Here is a 6,085-nt window from a genome sequence, read left to right on the forward strand (position 1 = left end):
GAGTATGCTTTAAAGCAGAAGGAATATTGCTAAAGGGAACCTATAGAGAGGAACAGCTAATGTGAAATGAGATGCAGTTTGACAGATGAATAGTTCTTCAGGAGTACAGAGAGGATGCATCATCAGAGGCAGAGGGAGCAAGAGGGAATTCAGTGTGTGATGGGAAGAGACCACTTCAATATAGAGGGCGAGCAAAGGTGTTGCCAGGACTAGATAATGAAGGGGTTTGTAATCCTTTCTCAGAAGTTGACCATTTCATCCTGTAGCTTATAAATTGCCGTTGAAAGATTTTAAGCAAGAGTATAATCTTTAGTAGTATGCACACTCTGTCTTTCCTATTAATCTGTGAGTTTCCTGAAGGCAAATGCTTGAGTCATCTCAGTAGTTGCCTTCTTCATTGCCCAGTATAGTCTGCTATTTATAATAATAGCTATACTTTCATCACTTGCTCACTATGAATCTGACATTGTGCTAAATGCTTTATGTATTGTACTAGTTAGGATTCTCTAGAGAAACAGAATCAACAACAAATATACATAAGGTTTTTTTTTTTTTTTTTTACGATAAGAATTCCCTCTTATTTGGAGGAGTGTCAGTCTTCTGAAGGATGAGGCTTTCAGCTGATCAGATAAGTCCCACCCACATTGAGTGAAGTTACTCAGTCGTGTCCGACTCTTTGCGACCCCATGGACTGTAGCCTACCTACCAGGCTCCTCCCTCCATGGGATTCTCCAGGCAAGAGTACTGGAGTGGGTTGCCGTTTCCTTCTCCAGGGGATCTTCCCTACCCAGGGATCGAACCTGGGTCTCCCGCATTCCAGGCAGATGCTTTAACCTTTGAGCCACCAGGGAAGCCTAGCTACATTAGGGAGGGCAATCTGCTTTACTCAGTCCATTGATTCAATTGTTAATGTCATCCAAAAACATTCTAAAATATATACCCAGAATAACATTTGATAAACTATCTGGGCTTATCAGATAGTGTATCACCCCAAGCACCACCATTGCCCACTCATGCTGACATATAAAATTAATCATCACACATGAGTGATATCATTTAACTTATACACTGATCTTGCGAAGTTATTTCTATTTTTATTCCCATTTTAAAGACAAGGAAACTAAACCTTGGAAGGTTGATGTCATGTCTGTGAATAACAACTGGTATGTGATTTAGCCCTGATTTAAGCCCAGGCAACTGACTCATTCTTAACCACTATGCTATAATAAATATTTTTAAATTATTTTTTTTCTAGAATTCTCATGTAGAAATTTAACAAAAATATAATCACTAATAATATGTTAATTATATTGAACATCCATTATTAATTCCTATAGATGAGTAACTAAATGTACTGTTAACACCAGTCTTCCAATGAATTGATGTTAGATTTTTTCTTTCTCATTCTAAAAAAGAAAGAAGTAGTGAGGAGAGTTTTGCTCAGCAAACACTGGTGAATCTGGTAGAGAATTCAGTTTTCTTTTCGCAGTGAGTCTCTTGGGTCCTACCAGTTGCATTTCAGTAAAAAGAAAGAATGGGTACATTAAGATGATTCACTTATATGTGAAATCTAAACAGCAAAACAAATAAGCAAATATAACTAAAGGAAAACAGAATCGTAGATACAGAGAACAAATAGGTGGTTGCTAGAGGATAGTGGAGGCGGGGAAGGAGAGAAATAGGTGAGGGAGAGTAAGAAGTATAAGCTCAGAGATGATGGTGTTAACTAACCTTATAGTGGTAGCCACTTCATCATGGTTTGAAGTCAAATCATTATGCTGAATACCTTAAAATTATACAGGGCTCTATTTCAATTATATCTAAACAAAACTGAAAGGGGGAAAAAAAAAAAAGATTTGAAGATGTGGAGGCAGCCAGGAAGGGCTCTTAGCATTATGATATCTGTGTTGTGCAAAGAGGAGACAAATGTAACCAGCTTGCAGTAAGACTTGATTCCTGGAAAGAACAGTGCTGTGATATCATTTTCTGGGGATTGTCTTGACTGTGTTTGAATGAGGTTTGAGTCAGATAAACTCATTCCAGAGTCTCTGGAGTCATAGGCACTGTGGCTTGCCTATCACTAATAAGCGGCATGTCCTGGCAATCTATGCAAATAAAATCCTGCTTTCCTACTGATATTCATGGGTCACTAAGATATTCTTCATTTAGAACTGTTGTCTTTTCTTCCTCTCCCACTAAATTTTTCTGGGCAGTTTTTAATATTTGAAATATATGCCTATTTGTGAAAGGAGAGTGCTCTAAATGTGAAGAGCTGATTTAGAAAAGCAAATTTACCCTCATCAATTATTACAAGTTGCAATGCTTAAATAAATAACATTTAAATAAATTTTCTTAAATCAAGGCACATATAAATTTATAAGAAAACATCAGGAAAAACCCCTGTATTGTATAACTGAATTTTGCTAACAGAGTAGAGCATGTGTTCTCATCAAAAAATATGTGAGGCGATGGATATGTTAATTAGCTAGATGGTATGAATCCTTTCATAATGTTTACACATCAAATCATCATGTTGTACACTTTAAACATATTGCAATTTTATTTGTCAACTATAGATCTGGAAAGCTGGAAAGATATTTACATAATTAAGACTGACTCAGCGGATAGTAATGTTAGGACTTTAGTGGCCAGGCTGGTGGGAGAACATGGCCTTAGTGTGGGAAATAGTCTGTTTTGTCATATCCAGGAAGCAGCTTTAGGCCAGAGTAAGACCGATGTTTACTACTTGAAGGCAATTCAGCATAGGCAAATCTTTTTATTTGTGAATAACTGTTTCCATTCAGGCTGCTGTGAGTAAAGGAGAGTTTTGAAAGCTGACATGGGTATTTCATAAAAATGAAACATAACTGTATACTTTGACCCTGGAACAACACAACTGTAAACTATATGGATTATCTTATATTCAGGTTTTTTTAGTAAACGCATAGAACAGTGCCACACTGTCCTCTGCAGGTTGAATCTGTGGATACAGAACAACAGGTACAAAAGGCTGACTGTAGAGTTATACATGGATTTTCAGCTGTGTGTCTCTAACCCCAGGTTCTTCAAGAGTCAACTGTACTTTGCTTCAGAAAGGTATATGCTTAGCTGAAAAGGTCCTAATGATTGAGTTTCCTCTCTTGTTAATTTTCCTCTCTCTGGTTGCATTTAAAAATGCTGATTGGTTTCTCTCTATAATACAGCTTTCTAAGACAACTTGTCAGTAAGAAAGTGGCTGAAAATGACCACCCCATTATTACTCCATGTCTCCACATGACCTTTTAAACATATACTTGTTTAAACATATACTTGTGTCTGATTATAGAGTTATTTTATTTTAAAGAATAAGTTTAAACACATACTTGTGTCTGATTATAGAGTTATTTTTTTCTTTTCTTTACTCACATTCTCAAGGAAGAACACTCATTATTTGCTAGCCATTTAATGGCTTGGCTTTCCTTGTATTGCCTTTTTTGTGTGTGTTAGGTTGTACAATTGTCTATGACTTGTAATGGGTCACATGGTAAAACACACCTACATTTATTTACTGCTCAACAGAGGTTTTTTCATATGAGCCAACGGATGTTGGCAATTTGATTTCTGGTTCCTCTGCCTTTTCTAAATCCAGGTTGAACATCTGGAAGTTCACAGTTCATGTACTGTTGAAGACTGGCTTGGAGAATTTTCAGCATTACTTTGCTAATGTGTGAGATGTGTGTAATTGTGAGGTAGTTTGAACATTCTTTGGCATTGCCTTTCTTTAGGATTGGAATGAAAACTGATCCTTTCCAGTCCTGTGTCCAGTGCTGAGTTTTCCAAATTTACTGGTGTATTTAGTGCAGCACATTAACAGCATCATCTTTTAAGGTTTGAAATAGCTCAATTGGAATTCCATCACCTCTACTAGCTTTGTAGTGATGCTTCCTAAGGCCCACTTGACTTCACGTTCCCTGATGCCTGGCTCAATTCCCAACATCTGTTGGATCATTGTAAAAGCAAGAGAGTTCCAGAAAAACATCTACTTCTGCTTGACTACACCAAAGCCTTTGACTGTGTAGATCACAACAAACTGTGGAAAATTCTTAAAGAGATGGGAATACTAGACCACCTCACCTGCCTTCTGAGAAATCTGTATGCAGATAAAGGAGCAACAGTTAGAACTGGACATGGAACAACAGACTGGTTCCAAATTGGGAAAGGAGTATGTCAAGGCTGTATACTGTCACCCTGCTTATTTAACTTATATGCAGAGCACATCATCTAAAATATTGGGCTGGAGGAAGTGCAAGCTGGAATCAAGATTGCCAGGAGAAATATCAATAGCCTCAGATATGCAGATGACACCACACTTATTACAGAAAGTGAAGAAGAACTAAAGAGCCTTTTTATGAAAGTGAAAGAGGAGAGTGAAAAAGTAGGCTTAAAAATCAACATTCAGAAAACTAAGATCATGGCACCCGGTCCCATCAGTTCCTGGCAAATAGATGAGGAAACAATGGAAACAGTGAGAGACTTTATTTTGGGGGGCTCCAAAATCACTGCAGATGGTGACTGCAGCCATGAAATTAAAAGACGCTTACTCCTTGGAAGGAAAGTTATGACCAACCTAGATAGCAAATTCAAAAGCAGAGACATTACTTTTCCAACTAAGGTCCATCTAGTCAAGGCTATGGTTTTTCCAGTGGTCACGTATGGATGTGAGAGTTGGACTGTGAAGAAAGCTGAATGCTGAAGAACTGATGCTTTTGAACTGTGGTGTTGGAGAAGACTCCTGAGAGCCCCTTGGACTGCAAGGAGATCCAACCAGTCCATTCTAGAGGAGATCAGTCCTGAATATTCACTGGAAGGACTGATGCTGAAGCTGAAGCTCCAATACTTTGGCCACCTGATGTGAAGAACTGAATCATTGGTAAAGACCCTGGTGCTAGGAAAGATTGAAGGTGGGAGGAGAAGGGGACGACAGAGGATGAGATGGTTGGATGGTATCACAAAATCGATGGACATGAGCTGGAGTAAGCTCCGGGAGTTGGTGATGGACAGGGAAGCCTGGCATGCTGCAGTCCATGAGGTTGCAAGGAGTCAGACATGACTAAGTGACTGAACTGAACAACAGAGGCTGGGAGGGAAATTCTCGGAGTAGAGAAGGTGGCCTTTTACTGGTCTCCTAACATTACGCCCCACAGTGAGTCTCAGTAGAGCTTCTTCTTTTTTAAAAAAACAAAAGCCTTTTTATTTTGTATTGGGGTATAGCCGATTAACAGTGTTGTGATTGTTTCAGGTGGACAGCAAAGTGATTTAGCCATACATGTACGTATATCCTTTCTCCCCCAAGCTCTCCTCCCATCCAGGCTACCAGATAACATTGAGTAGAGTTCCAGCAGGGCTTCTTTTTTAACCAGTGGTGTCACGCTTTCTTTAATCACAGATGTGTCATGTGTCTGTCCCCCGTCATCTGCTTTAAGCAGGACTCGAGCCAGCGGCTGGTAGTTTGAGTGACAGGTCTCAGTTACCAGAAGAAAGATACTGGCGTGAGTGCGGTCAAGGTTCCAGTTCAGTAAGCTTAGGCTAAGAATGGAATGCGAGTAGGCATGCAAATCAGGAACCAACCTAGAGGGTGCCTCATGTGGGCAGGCCACATTACATGTGTTATGAGCAGGCTTATGACTCAGAGCAATGACAGCAAAAGCTGCATGATGCGTCAGAATCACCTGGGGAGGTTAATCTCAGGGCACCTGCCCAGATCTACTGATCTGCTGAGAGAATTGTTTTGACAAGATCAAATGGTGAATCTAATGTTGGGTCAAGTTCAGAGACCTCAGATTTATGAGGCCCTCAGTTGCCTGCACACAGTAGATTCTGAGATAGCCTACAACAGCAAGAGATTTGTGTACTTCTAGTCTAGGATTCCTTTTTTTTTTTTTTTTAAATCTTTTTGCTGCCTTTAGAGTTAAAGAAATACAGGCCAACATTCTTTTATATCAGAGAAACAGGGTTTGTCTTGGGTGACTGTTAGCTTTCATGCCATATGGTCAGGTTAGGAGAACTCAGGTAGATGTCTTATGAGATTGAATGTTGAATATATGTG

General features: G+C 39.3%; 1 non-coding gene across 1 annotated transcript; it reads right to left on the bottom strand.

The window, feature by feature from the left end:
* Positions 1-779: 779 nt before the first annotated feature.
* TRNAS-GGA (transfer RNA serine (anticodon GGA)) lies at positions 780-851 on the bottom strand. The gene has a single exon. It is a non-coding gene; the product is annotated as a tRNA-Ser (tRNA).
* Positions 852-6,085: the final 5,234 nt, after the last annotated feature.

Source organism: Budorcas taxicolor, chromosome 7 (assembly GCF_023091745.1).
Source record: "Budorcas taxicolor isolate Tak-1 chromosome 7, Takin1.1, whole genome shotgun sequence".
In the NCBI taxonomy this organism is placed as follows: domain Eukaryota; kingdom Metazoa; phylum Chordata; class Mammalia; order Artiodactyla; family Bovidae; genus Budorcas; species Budorcas taxicolor.